Here is a 14,789-nt window from a genome sequence, read left to right as displayed (position 1 = left end):
TAGCGCTATACACTATCTAAAATGTTGCATAGTTTTACTAATGAAAATCCTAAAATGACGAAATGGCTGAGGTACATACAATTTAAATATGAAGTGAATGGCTGTGATAAGTCAAGGATTTTCAGGTAGACTTCCGGGTCGAACATCGAACCCTAAACTGGACCACAAAGACCAGGAAGAACTCCTGAGATTTCATCTCATTTGCAGGTACAAGGGAGGAGATGCTATAAGGCGATGAAGCGGTTGATTGATTTCAGACACAATTTTAAAAATTAAAAAAAGCGTGTTTCAGGATCTATAAATCAAACCACAAAGTATGCATGTTTGCCCCTGTAAACAAGATTTATGAGCCCCAGAAAACCACGGAAATGTCCATTTAATGTTGTATTTTGCGTCATGACATCGTAATAAAAGGTTCGAAATACACTCAAATACTTAAACGCGTGGAGAAAACCTATATGGATCTACAGAATAATTAGGGGGGATCCCACATGAAGCCACTATTAATCCTTCATTACCTCACCCGCCTCATAAACACACGCCGTGCTGCTAAACAACACTGAGCAGGTCGTGGAGCGCGTGTGTTCACGTGACGGATATACAACTTGTCATTGGTTTTCCGAAGGGAGCGAGGTTCCAACTGTCCAATGAACGTTCGCCATGTTCCGGCATTTGAGCCAATCAGCGATAAGCTTCACTGTACGCGCTCATTTAACTTCGTTAGTTCAGGAGAAGATGACTGGGCTACGGCTAAAGCCAGCAGAAGCTACATCGAACAAACTTCCCTTGTCTGCTTTGTGTTGGTTGGTACAATGTGCCTTTGTTTGACAGTCTTGTTTTAGGAACAACTGTGTCCTTTTCAGACACTGTAGTTTTGGATCTAGCTAACGTTATAGCCGAGCAGCTAGCGTTAGCGCTGAAGCTAACGGCTAACTTAGTTAACGTTAGTCAATGTTTGCCTGTGTTCCAACCAGCGTCACAGTACATTTATAATTTTGAAGTTATAAAACGTATTGGTATCCAAAGTTTCCTTTCTAGGCTTTCTATGTTTTGAGTTTTACACGACGGGTTGTGTAGCTGAGATGAACCACGTTTCGTGGCTAAAGCTAACTAGCTTGCCTCAAGTGTTTTTGTCGCACGCGGGCATTGCTGACTGCATGTTGATTGATGAAGAAGGGGTGAGAGTGATGAGTTGCACTAATCAGTTGGGGCGTTTGATGCAGTGGCATCGATGCCCCGATCCGACCCGACCTGAGGACACACTGTGTGCACAGGGGCCATCTGACTCAACCCTTCCGCTCTTTTCCAAGAAAGGATAAAAGGAGGCTTGTTTAGGGACAGGGATCGACTGTTTGCATGGCTGACCTGCCTGGTTTCTATGCTTTTGTGTCCTTAGCGGGTGCTGCTGCTGACTGTCCTGAAATCCATGCGTTGCAGCAAGATGGGAGCGGATGGATTCGCCTCCAGGTCGAACGTGAAGCAGGTAACACAGCAGGCCCGATGGTGTCTCCCAACACATCCGAATAGTCCGCGTGGGTGGTGCCGGTGAGAGTGATGAGTTGCACTAATCAGTTGGGGCGTTTGATGCAGTGGCATCGATGCCCCGATCCGACCCGACCTGAGGACACACTGTGTGCACAGGGGCCATCTGACTCAACCCTCCCACCCTATATATATATAATGTGTATACTATAATACGGATGCATATTTGTATTTCTACCTTAAACACAAGTAACTTTTGATTTAGTGGGTTTCTTATGTTGAGACTTTAAAATGTTTCCAATGTTTTTCTTTCTCATGCAGGAATTCCGGCCAACTGCCATGAAATTCACACCTCTCAGAAAGATGAGCGGGTGGAGCTGCCTCGCAATCACAACTTGAAAAGCAAGGTAAAGACGGGAGGAAGTGTCTCCCAGCACATCCAGGGAGCCAGCGTGGGGGTGAGAGTGATGAGTTGCACTAATCAGTTGGGGCGTTTGATGCAGTGGCATCGCTGCCCCGATCCGACCCGACCTGAGGACACACTGTGTGCACAGGGGCCATCTGACTCAACCCTCCCGCTCTTTATAGCTGTGTGCATTATGATGTCATTGTGGGACTATGTAGCCTATAATAGTTTTTGCCCACTGTTGCATTGGAGGAGAGCATCATTACTTCTATAATTTGTTTGAAGGGATTTTAAAAAGACAAGCGAATCCTGATTTCTCTTCAAAGACTTGTAGTTTCCAGAATCTGTACTAATACTGCCCGTCCTTTTCTTTTTTTCTGTCCACCAACCCGCAGTGTGAGGATGTCATGCTGTGGATTTTCTCAGGCTTCTCCCTCCCAGAGTCCACCATCAGCGCACTGACCTTGGAGGGCAGCGCCTTCATTCCTGAAGGTCTGTTTCCTGCTGTGCTGCTATTCTAACTACAGGATCATTATTTCACCCACACTGTTATTTGTGTGTCTTTTAATGAGTCCTGTTCTCAATGGATCATAATGTCCTCTGCACATTTTATTGTATTTCTTTGAAGTAATTTGTTTGCTGTCTATATTGCCGTACAAGGACAATTTTTCAAAATGGTTGCTACTGACAACGCTTACAGTCCTGGTGCTGCTCATATTACACATATTTTGCCTTCCTGGTGTTTCTGACTCTTTCTGGGTTTCCTGCACGTTCCCACTAACATCCTGCAGTAGTCGTCCCCTCATAAAGGGCGGAGGAACTCCACCCAGGGAGCTGCTGAGGACATGTCGACAATTCGGTCCGCTGTTTTTATTGAGCGTAAATCTTTATACACGTTTGTTCCATTCACTTTGTCCTTGGGTGCTGATCCTAATTTAAAGTCAACCCTTCACTCTTGCATCTGCTTTAAAGATTTTCTCATCAATTTACTGGCACTTGGAATCGACACAGCTCTATTTCCCAGTTATTCTAAATCTTTCTGTTCATTTTTCAATAACTTTAAAACAATTCTCTTTAAGAAAGGTAGAAGTCTGCTCGGAGGATAATGTATGAAGGCGTTTCCACTCGTGTTAATAACTTAATACGTTGCTATTTATCATTGAGTAGCTCTGCTGGTCACCTGTGACCCGATTAAATCCCACTTGCTATTTGGCCTCTGAAGGTGTTTTGGAAAATCCAAACCGCCCACTTCAGCGGTTTTCATTTTTAGGGTGTCCTCATTATTTCATTTTTTTTTTTTAGTCTTTTCATGTCCTGTCTTTTTTTTTTTTTTTTTTTTTTTTTTTTGTTCCCTGCAGGCCGACTAGAAAAACCCTTGCAGATCCACAGCAGCAGCCCCTGGTACAGCTACAGGACCCCCACCCGCTGCACAGGTGGCGTGTCCTTGATGCCCGAGCGGCTGCAGTATTGACCCGATACGGGGAGGACGTTCCTGGTATGTGTGCCTCCTCTAGAGCATTTTATATTGATTTAAATGTGGTGTGAGTTGGAAAGTAACTATTAAACATGATGAGCACACTTCATCTTCTCCAATAGCTGCTTCTACTCTGCTGTATCCTAGAGTCCATCTTCCACACAGCAAGCAGTCGGGTTTCCATCAGCCTGAACTGCTGAAACTTAATATTGAGACTTTGTTTCTGTGACAGATGGACGTGTCGGGCCCAGAACCGCATGGTGACCAGTGTGTTCCTTGGAATATCTCTCCTGCTGCATTGTGGGCTTATTGCTGGTGAGCAACACCAGGGAGGTCTCATTCATCCTGAAATCTATTTAAACTTTGCTGTCATCTCCACAAAAGCGGCTTAAATGTGCACAAACCCTGTCGGGGGCCGTGTGTCGGTCTAATGGGAACTCTCTGTATCCTAATGTGGGCAAGTCCTCTCCGTAATGGCCTTCTTGCCTCTGCTTCCTCCTAAAGAGAGCAGCATCATCATCAGAGGCCACAGCTCACCTTAAATATCTCCACGGTCATTGAATAAACCTTTAAAATCAGTTTTGTGTCATGTGTTTATTAATGGCTTCAATAAGAGGGCCGAGTCCTCCCTGTGAGAACGACCATCGTTTTATTTGCTTTAGTCAACATTTTGAATGCTATTAGCTGTGTTGAAGGCTGGAGACGCGATGCAGATGCTTTCTTAGGTCGGCAGATACATTTTCTTTTTTGGGTAAGGAAATATCAAGTAAATGAGGGTCTCACTATTTGTACATTAGTTTTCCCAACATGTTTAGCTGTGACTGTCGGGGTGACGTTCCGTCGCAGTTTGTTCCACATCTCTTGGCCTGCTGCTCCATCTCTGCCGCGCTGCACGCGCTCCTCCACCAGGTGGCAGCTGAGCTCCATCGTTCCTCCACCCAGTCACAGGTGTGTCATGATGCGTTCGGTCACGTTACAGGACCGGGCGAGCCCCCACAGGGAGGGGTCGTTTCGGGTCGGGTGAAGCTGCAAATGCGACACAGCTTCATCTTGTGGATTCTTTGCACCAAATTTGTCGATTGCTGAAATTCCCCTCAGAGAAACACTTCTAAAAGGCACAACATTTCACATGACCGCTTGGGTGGCTGATCACATTTTATCAAGGACTCCTTCTCCCCACAAGCTGCTGGTATTTGATCATCTACTCAAGTTTGCGTGTTGGAAGGCGCTGACCTCCAGTTCATCACAGCAATCTAATTCCATGTTATTTGAATAGTTTTCTCCCAGAAGAACCCACGTTGTTGTGAGTCTTCAGTAACTACAAGTAGCAGATTGGATCTAGATCACTGTACCTCGCCACCGGGTCCTGACCGGTGGAGCCTGATGATCCAGAGACTCACTGCTTCACGAAAGCACAGAAATTGACACAGAAAGCTCTTAGAGGACTGATCGACTTCTTGTGACCGCAGGCGGCTTTTTGTTTCGCTTTTATCTGAACTCGCCCGGGAGTCGAGGGTGAAAAAAGAAATCCTGCGACTCACAGATGTTTTCCTGAGTATCGTCGAGTACAAACATGTCCAACACCTGAGAGTGAGGGAGAAGCTGAGATGGAGGGGGGGGGGGGGTCTCTCTAAAGAGATAAACACGTCTGATCAGCCTGAGGAGGATGTTGTGCGGCGCTCTGAACACACTCTCACAGGTCGCTGTGCAAATGTTAGCTGCCGATCAAAGGCCCAAAAGCGCCGATGAGTCGAAAGAAGTAAAAAAAAATATTAGCTTGAAAAAATTGTGTTTTTTTAGTTTTTCCATAAAGCACCGTTTGGTCCTCTGCTGAAAGACGTTTTCCCTCCTTTGAAAAATGGCCGTGAAATGACGGCCGTGCTGTTGGATGCTTGTAGACGTGTCCGGGGACGCTGGCGGGAGCGAAGGGAGGACCGCGTGTCGTCGGCTTCCGCCCCTCGCGGTCCTGACATCCTGTGTAGGTAAGGTACATTTAAAGTATTTGATGTTGTGTATTTGTATCATTTATATCACCACAATACTCTCACCAACAGGTACGGTTCATGCTCGTCGGTCTTCTGCATCCGCCTCAAATGGCGATCTTTTTACGGCCCGGTTGCGCATCCATCACGTTAATTGAGAATCTTTTTTTTTTTTTTTACTCAATCAAGCTGCGGTTTCTAGATCTTTTGTGTTGAGACACGCGTTCATCTTAATATGAGTCAGAGATGCTCGCTGGGTAACGGTTGGGATTTCTTGCTAATCGGGTAGGCGAATGCCTTTGGCTCAAGTTGCGTTGCAGTGCAAGCGTAGGTGTTCAAAAGAACCACGAGGGAGCACACAAATGAATAGTGCGCGTTTTGTTTGTGTCGCCTCATGAGAAATCGGACTAAAATAGGCCGGCGTTCAGTACGCTGATTGCCGGTCTGAAGTCACGCCTTTGATTTTCATCAAGCTCTGTGTGCGTCCCGACATCACAGAGAAGGCTTGTGGAAGCCCATATAAACACCTCTCCTCTCTGAAGCAATGCTATTTTCTTTTATTATTTCTTTGGAGCTCATGCACACATCATGACGTGTGATTCCTACAAATATATCCTCTACCAATGTGGGCGATCATTGAGCAGGAACGTGGTGCGTGCAATGTGCAACAGGTTGCACACGTAGGAGATGTGAACCTACCAAAACATTTCGGAGGGAATTCTTAGGTTAGAAATTACCCATTTTGGTAGGAGAGATCTGATTATGTCCATCAAAGGAGTTACAGAGAGATGCCTTTTGTTATTGCCACTGCATTTATTTACTAAATGTAAACGCAATTACTCTTTTTCTGCTGTATAAATGCTGTGAATATTTAGCACGTTTAGTGGGAGGAAGGGGGGGGGGGACCTTTCTGCAAATGCAGAGCACCAATGCGTCGTTTGGGGGCGTTGTCTTTATGAAGCAACTCTTGCAAACCCTCACTGGGGAGAAAAGCGTGCATGTCAGTGTGCTCGCCTCTGCCTTTCTGCTGCCAAAGTAAAACTAATGGCCGGTTTATTTGTAAAAACATGAAGGAACTTCATTCAAAACACGTTTTAATTGAACTCAACTGCACACGAGAGTGCAGCCCTTTAAAAAAAAAACCCCAAGAAATCTACAACTGGACAGAATATACAGCCGGGATGTATTGCAATGTTGCATTCAAGCCTCCATATTCTGTCTCAGTCCCCCGAGATGTGTTCACCGTGCAAGCTGACGTTGCTATGACAACGAGACGCCTGTCTGATGATTTGGACAGCTAAATCTGATGAATGAATGAACAGACGGACTGGAGCTTCAGTCAGATCCGGGCCGACGTTAACCTCCCCCCCGCTGTCCCACTCGCCTCCTCGTGGCTGGACTTGCTGAGGTGAGAGACGTGACCTGTTGCTCACGGACTCACGTGGTGCGGTGTGTCGGCGCGTCGAGAGGAGCCGTTAGTTGGTATGTGTGATCTACGATTTACTCGGCGCGGCGGCAGACTGTGCTGGTGCATTATGCCGCCGTTATGGCTTCAAACGTGACCCAAATTCCCTCGGCCCCGCTCGACTCGGCGTCCTCAGCCTCCTGCTTTGTCCCCCCCGTCTGTTTCCCAGACGTTCGCCCACGGCAAGAAACTCCACCCTGACGTGGACTTCATCGCCTTTCATTGGAAGCTGCAGACGAGGACGGACAGTTAATGTCCAGTCGGTCAGTAGCACAGTCAATCCTCCAATCTGTTCAGAGACAAGTCCCACGTCTTTGAGCCGTTGAGTCCACTTAAGTGGGACTTGGTTCAGGAAACATTTATTACCAAAATATGTCAGACATACAAGGAATTTGACTTGGCGGTTGGTGCATAGCAGCAGACAGTAAGACAATGGACAACAAGACAGAAGACAAGATGGTGCAAGAGGAATAAAATATAAGGCTATGGGTTTGTTTAAAAATTAAAGGAATAAAAGTTAAAAATAAAGTGCACCAGCGAACAGAAGCATAATCTACACAACTGTTTTGAGTGTATGTGAGAAGTGTGTGTGCATGTGTATCAGTGAGGTCACTGGATCATGAAATGTTAAGAAAAAAATATATATATATATTTATATTTGTCCACTGATAGAAGTGTAATTATTAGATTCCAATCAAGCCGATGATTGTTGTGTTAGTCTTTTAGTGGAGTCTGAAGAGGTGTGTCTTTAGTCTGAAGATGTGAAGGCTCTCTGCGGTCCTGGTGTCTTCAGAGAGCTCGTTCCACCATTTCGGAGCAAGGACAGCAAAGAGTGGAGATCTAGTCAAGTGTTTTGCTCTCAGTGAGGGAGGGACGAGCAGTTTATCACATGCAGAGCGGAGAGTGCGGGTCGGGATGTCTGGTTTGACCACCTCCTGGATGTAAGCTGGACCCGATCCATTCACAGCACGGTACGTGAGCACCATGTTTAGAACTGGATGCGGGCAGCCACCGGTAGCCAGTGAAGAGAGCGGAGGAGTGGAGCAGTGCGGGAGAATTTAGGAAGGTTGAAGACCAGTCGAGCTGCTGCATTCTGGATGAGCTGCAGAGGTCGATTGGCCGTAGCGGCACCATGCTTTCCCGCTGTCCTCGTCCCTTCTCCCGTGTCCGTGCTGTATCGGGGCGAGCTCTGACTCAAACAGCCACCGTGGAGGTTCTCTGCTCTGCGTGGAGGTGATGTCTGGAGTCTGGAGATGACTGTAGTTAACAATTCATTGAGACGATCCAATGTAATGTTTCAAAATAGACAGTTTTGGTTTCTGGTAGAATGTTCAAGGTGTCTCTTTCCTCCGTCGAGTTGCTCTAACGTGACGACCGCAGCTTTTTGTTTCAGTGAGCCACTTCAGACTGTAATGGTCTAAAGGGAAGACCGGATTAAAACATCCATCCATCCAGGTTTAAAACAGCAATGTAATATTGACAAAATACCAACTCCACTCCTAACTAGGTCAACCTGTAGCAAAGATGCTGATGCTTTTACTTTGAGCTCCACATAAAACACACACTGGGAAGTCAAACCATGCAGGTTGTGATAAAAACTGAAGAACTGCAGCCATACTCGCGTGTGTCTGCAGCAACAGACGGCCGTCAGGCCAGATAAACTCCACAAAATGACAGATTCAACGATAAACATCCAATCTTCCCCTGGGAAAACTCATCAGAATGGAATAAGAAGAAAAATAACCCAATCCGGCTGTGACCTCTGTATGTACCTCGACTCAAGGTGCTACACTTTGAATCAAGTAAAAAATAAACTTATTTAGACTTGTGTCCTTCACTCCTTCACTGTCCTTCACAAGCTGTAAACATCACATCGCTTAAAATCGATTTTTGTGTCGGCCATCACTGGAAGTGGACAATGATCGTCCTCCTGTTGGTGGATCTTCTCATAGAGGGACATCCTTGGTCCACACGGTTCTGTTGTAATGGGGGAGCTTGTGACCGGTTGTCATGGCATCGGTGGTAGATGTCTCCTGTGACTTCCTGGCGTCCTTTCCTCTGACCGTCCTGCTCCGCGGGGGTGAGGGGGTCCGTGGAGTGGCAATCTTCTCGCAGTCATGGAGACGGAAGCTGCACTCCTGTCACGGTTTGGGTTTATTTCCTGTCTTATTTTGTAGTTTTCTGCCTCTTGTCTCCCTGGGTAACTTCACTTCCTGCCTTGTCCTGTCATCCCCTGTGATTGTCTGATTGTTTCCACCTGTGTCCAATCACCTGCACCTCCCTAGTGTATTTAAGCCCTGTGTGTCTCTTGTCACTTGTCGCGTCATTGTCGTATGTTTTGGATGTTCCTGGTTCCCGGCTGCATTTTTGCCCCTTGGCCCTTTTGGATTTTGACTATTAAAGTCTCTTTGTTTTTGAAGTCTGCGTTTTGAGTCCTACCTTCTCCCCGCATCCCTGACAGAAGGACGCGACCACAAAGGGACTCCGCAGACCCGCTGCCAGATCACGGACCCACTACATGGATGTGAGGAGCCCGTTCTGGCAGCGTAAGACAAACTTTCTATTCGGTCCCAGGAGCTATCAAAGAGCTTGTCTCGAGCTCTGGGACCTCCTCAATCCCAGGAGAAGGAGCCCTGGCAAGAGGAAGCGGCGACCTCCCCATCCGGTTCCTCGCCTCGCTCCCCCGACTCGACCAGTTCCGGCCCCGAGACTCGTTCCCCCGACGTGGCCAGTCCCCGCTCCCCGACTCAGGCTCCCTCCCATCCCGTGGTCCTCTCCTGATTTGAGGGCCGTCTGGGATCCGGCCCTTGAGGGAGGGGGGGCGACTCCGGAGGCTTCTCGCGCCTTTGGATTTTGACTATTAAAGTCTCTTTGTTTTTGAGGTCTGCATTTTTGAGTCCTACTTTCTCCCCGCATCCCCGACAACTCCTGGTTGTCCTTCAATCAGTGATTCACTTTATTCCTTTTGGAGAAGCAGACAGGGAGTGGAAACGCTCGTGTGTTTGGCGTCTCTCCGTAAAAGCTAGTTTGAAGTCTTGTGGCGACCAGCCAGCCTTCGCTCTCCTTCGATCCCCCCACACATTCAGATGAATCATCACTTCACAGCGAGGATTATCTCTGAGTCCCCCATCCTGCTAATATCACACCTTCACGGGGCGGCCACGCCACTCATTGTGAGAGAACGCACACGGCATTTCTCCTCAACAGAAGAGGCGATTGGAGGATCACAGTGAAACCTAGATGAAGTATTTCACCTTGACATAATATATCTTATTCATCTTCAACGCTACGAGTGGCGGCGAGGCCAGCGGACACCTCACAGGACTGAAGGATAAACGATGGAATAAGTGCCGCGTTTGAGGGATTCTTCCTCTGAAAACAGCCATTGTGAGACTCCTAACTGGGCGGGACGGCTCTTTAGCCGGTGCATTGTTATTTCCGCTGACCAAACAGCGGGCTGTTAACTTGCAGAACGAAGTCTACTCTCCTTTGTCGGCTTCGCGGGTGAGCGGGAAGCGTTCCCGCCCTTCACCCTCGGCCCGAGAATACAGAGCAGGGAGACGCGGCTTCGCTTTCAGTGTCCAGAGAGAGGCGGGAAGGGAAGGAAGCCGCGCGCTGGCAACATTAAAGGGAATGCCGGCTTTGAGCAGCGTATCTGAAGCCGCCGTCTGTGTTGCTGAGCCGGAGAGATGTCAAATGAGAAGTGAGCGCGGATAAAACGGCTGCATGCAATCACTCCGATGCACGACTCAATAAGTTGTGACCAAAGAAGTAGTTTCTAGGAATGAATCGAGCTCGGCTGAAAAACGGATGCAACTAACATATGGAGTGCATGCTGTGAAATAAGACCACTCTAAATCAGAAAACGTATGATTCAAAAAGCTATTTGGATTTGGTCATTAGACTGTAGGCCACATCACAATCTCCACCCGGCTTGAGAAAGACCTTTTGCGGAGGTGTGTTGTTATTTTTCGTGCAAATCAGTGCAGACTGGATTTTTCCAGTCTGCACTGATTTGCACGAAAAATAACAACACAAAGAAGAGTGTATTCAGAAGAAGAGTGTATTCAGAAGAAGAGTGTATTCAGACAGCTGTATGAGGAAAAAAAGGTGATTTATTCACATTAAAAACATGTGACCATGTTCTCGAGGGCACCCCCCCAAATACAAGTAAAAAATTCCTTAAAAGGAGCACGACTCGTGGCCTTCAGAAGAACCCCGTGGAGCTTTCTTCTGGACAAACACAGGAACCTGTCAATCACGGCGATTGAGTTCCCGCCCCCATTAGCTAAAGGTAAAGCACATTTTGTTCTTCTTTGTTTACATCCGTGTTTGCCGGCGGCCCGCCGGCTCCTTCCCCGCCTGTAATCAATCAGCGAATTAAACAAAACCAGGCGTGTTGTTATGTTTGCTGCGCAGGTCGGTCACCACTTTCCATCACCGTGGGGACACAGCCGCCGGCCCCCGTATGCCAGCGCGACCTTTGACAGCTGGTTGCAGTCACTCGGCCTCGTTGCCTTTTTTGGTTTCCGAGTATTTTCCGGGGTAAGAAAAGAAAAAGAAGAAAAGAAACATCTCTCTCGTGACGCTCCCTCAACACCCGACTCGCAAGGGAAACTTCAATTTGATTTTCTCAATCCGGCTTCACAGGGAAATAAATGATGAGAGTGAACTGAGCCTGAACCCTCCGCTTTTCACAACCTGTGAAGGTACAGCGACGGGACAGTGCTAATTGAGGTCGCATTTGGGCACTTTCTTTCCTTTTTAGAGCTCGGACTGCATTAAATATAGACATCTGTGCAGTTTCAGGAAGTCTTTCCGTGATAAATCCCTTTAATGCACTTTTTTTTTTAAACAAGTGAGCAGTTTTGTGTCGCAGATTTTCCCTTTACAGTTTAAAGACGGTTTACAGCTCAACACCCATGCGTGGACTATCTGTTCTTGTTTTTTTACTTTTAAACAAACTCACTCACAAGAAGCCGTGCTGAGAACATGGCAAATGTCTTTAAGTGGTCCCACAGTGTCGCCCTGAATTGCTCAAGTGTGTGTGGTCCGGATGTGTGCGCGCTCTCATGCACCTTGGTTGAAAGGTGATCGTGGACTTGCTGATCGTATATTACATTTGGGAGCATCATCGCTCTCTGTGTAACTGCATAATGAGCGCTGCGGGAAGCTACAGCAGCCTGTCAGACATCTCTTTCTGTTCTTTGCCTGCTTGCCGCTGGCTTGGCTGTTCGTCCACTTTCTTCCAGCTAATTTGTTCCTGTCGGCCTCGGTCTGTTCAGGAACTCGGTCAGCGGGGCCGACCGTTGGCTACAGTCCCACTGAGTGCTTTTTCAAACTCCAATATGCAGTTTTACTTCAATTACATTTGTGTCCAACGGCAAACTGTACGCTGGGTTTATGTATTATCATGCACGGCTTCAGGAAGGTTTTTGTTCAAACAGTAACATTTTAAACTTGCAGAAGAAGATGTATCTTCCTCTCAATTTATACCACAAAGCCCCGGAGAGCCTTTTGGAGCCTTTTCCACAGAAGGGCAACAAATATCCAACTATTTTCTTTAAATTGCCTTCATCTAGACAACTTGAACTTTTTATCTCCAGGTACTTCTTACTTTCAGTTTCATGTATATTTTAACACTGCGAAAGTGGGTCAGTGAATCACAGCCAGGCTGCCGTGGCCTCACCCGGCGAAGAGGCGAGCGCCAAACTGTGACACCACTGCGGGGGGGGGGGGTTTGACGCTCACAAATCCTACGTTTACGGCAGGTTTCCATCTTCGGACCCGCTGAGTCACCGAAGGGGGGGGGTTGCGGGAAGTTTGGGAAGTAACCAAGGGGCCAAACTAGGGCCCCAGAAAATGCCCAGGCCGACTCCGGCGTGTCTTTCATTGAACAGGCCTCTCACGAAGATAACCTCGTATCATCTTCTGGCAAACGCTTCGCGGCTTCTGTGATAATTATGACAGCTGACAGCTGTGTCAGCGAGCGTGAAGATAGCACTTTTCTCTGTTGAACTTTCTGCACGGCTAAGCTCTTCTTTCATCTGGATCTCAGACGGCGGGGGGGGCGTCACCTTCATCTATGAAGACAGTCTGGTTTTAGCTGCTGGCCTCCATCATCAAGTGAGTCATGAGGTTTCATTTTTCCTCTTTCCTGAAGAGTGCAGGAAGTAAACTAAAACAGTCGGATTACGAAAGTCAAGAGTTTTAGTATTCTGAGACAGTCTTGGGGCCGATGGGGATTTAACCCTCGGAGGGACACGTTTGGGCCAAACATGGAGTCATTGAATCCATCGTGGCTATAAAAATATCGCTCACTTATTTTCAGAGAAACGGGACATCTTGAACTCATTCAGATTACCTTTTTTTCCATTACCGCCTTAATCAAAACAGAAGGACCTTTTTTTTTTTCTTTCTATGAATTAAGAAATGACTAGACCAAATAATATTAGGAGCGGAGGAACCCTGCAGCCTCGGCCCTTAATTAAAATCTCCCTTTTACTTGCCCCACTGTGGCCCTGCAAGCTTAATTAATTTACCAAGGAAATACAGTGAGGCACCAGGAGTTTTTTTTTAATCTCCTTCGCCTCACAGAGAATAAGGGCACTGCAGCGCCGTCGTGCTGAATGGCCCAAAGTGTCTCATCTATTTTGTCCTCCGTGTCCACCGACGACCAAGCGTTCTCATCTGTTCCCGCTGCCGTCTGACATCGCTGTCGCGCTCCCCTTCATCTGGCCTAACCTCTCCCCTGAGACCCCCCATTCGCTGCCAGTGTGTTAGACACGATTAGCTCTTCCTCGCGTTTCCTCGCCACGCCGCCTCACCAGGTTAAACGAATGGAGCTCGTAGTCCAAACGTCGTGCGCTTCGCTCCTTCTCTCAGCTCCAGCCAACTTGGAGACCCGCTGCACCCGGTGGTATTATTTAGAAAAACACATTAACTGGTGAGTGATGGAAAAATGAAGAACTACTTTGGTAAGAATATTCTAATTGTGTTGCCAAATAAATTTGACCTTTGGTTAACAAAACGCGTATGTTACGCAAATGGGTATAAAAAGAGGGATTTTATGGTGTTTCCTCAGTAAACATTGAGGATTTACTAGATCACATACATTTACAACATAGACGTAACAGTATAATCAGCATCTCTACCTTCATGCGCTATTGGCGGGTGAATTCCTATAATAGCTGCGTCACTTGGTGACGTTACGGGTTGAACCTAGCTAACAAGCTAACGGCACGTGTGTGGCTAAACCCTGCTCTAAATAACGTTAACTTATTCCAAAAAACAGCATACACATTATCTTGTCGCCTTGCACTCATCAGGAAATCATTTTACAACAGCAGAACAAAGTTAACATACCTGCAAATGGGGAGAAATGATGGAAAAATGAAGAACTACTTTGGTAAGAATATTCTAATTGTGTTGCCAAATAAATTTGACCTTTGGTTAACAGTAAGCGTGTGTTACGCAAATGGGTATGAAAAGATTTTATGGTGTTTCCTCAGTAAACATTGAGGATTTACTAGATCACATACATTTACAACATAGACCGTAACAGTATAATCAGCATCTCTACCTTCATGCGCTATTGACTGGTGAGTTCCTATAATAGCTGCGTCACTTGGTGACGTTACGGGTTGAACCTAGCTAACAAGCTAACGGCACGTGTGTGGCTAAACCCTGCTCTAAATAACGTTAACTTATTCCAAAAAACAGCATACACATTATCTTGTCGCCTTGCACTCATCAGGAAATCATTTTACAACAGCAGAACAACGTTAACATACCTGCAAATGGGGAGAAATGATCACAAGAAGTAAACGTATTGACTAGAATGAGGAAAACCCGCGAATTCCCCGAATATGCAGGCGGAGACCAAAGCAATCGATCCCGGTGTAGCTGATCAGGCTACTTAGCAGATAAAGGATCACGGAGTAATGATTAGTTCCTTTTGAACAAAAATAGATGAAATAA

General features: G+C 46.8%; 1 long non-coding RNA gene and 3 other non-coding genes across 4 annotated transcripts; all 4 read left to right on the top strand.

Annotated features, from left to right (window-relative positions):
- The first annotated feature begins 628 nt into the window (after window positions 1-628).
- On the top strand, window positions 629-3,940 carry LOC144385364 (uncharacterized). Its single transcript, XR_013451617.1, has 6 exons — window positions 629-803; window positions 1,397-1,483; window positions 1,804-1,889; window positions 2,284-2,380; window positions 3,247-3,383; window positions 3,595-3,940. It is a non-coding gene; the product is annotated as an uncharacterized LOC144385364 (long non-coding RNA).
- LOC120813934 (small nucleolar RNA SNORD67) lies at window positions 1,178-1,291 on the top strand. Its single transcript, XR_005711123.1, has one exon. It is a non-coding gene; the product is annotated as a small nucleolar RNA SNORD67 (small nucleolar RNA).
- LOC120813925 (small nucleolar RNA SNORD67) lies at window positions 1,545-1,658 on the top strand. Its single transcript, XR_005711113.1, has one exon. It is a non-coding gene; the product is annotated as a small nucleolar RNA SNORD67 (small nucleolar RNA).
- On the top strand, window positions 1,940-2,053 carry LOC120813956 (small nucleolar RNA SNORD67). Its single transcript, XR_005711127.2, has one exon. It is a non-coding gene; the product is annotated as a small nucleolar RNA SNORD67 (small nucleolar RNA).
- Window positions 3,941-14,789: the final 10,849 nt, after the last annotated feature.

This window comes from Gasterosteus aculeatus, chromosome 12, assembly GCF_964276395.1.
Source record: "Gasterosteus aculeatus chromosome 12, fGasAcu3.hap1.1, whole genome shotgun sequence".
NCBI lineage: Eukaryota > Metazoa > Chordata > Actinopteri > Perciformes > Gasterosteidae > Gasterosteus > Gasterosteus aculeatus.
Note: the sequence above shows the minus strand (reverse complement) of the source record. Positions and strands in the feature narration are given on the sequence as shown.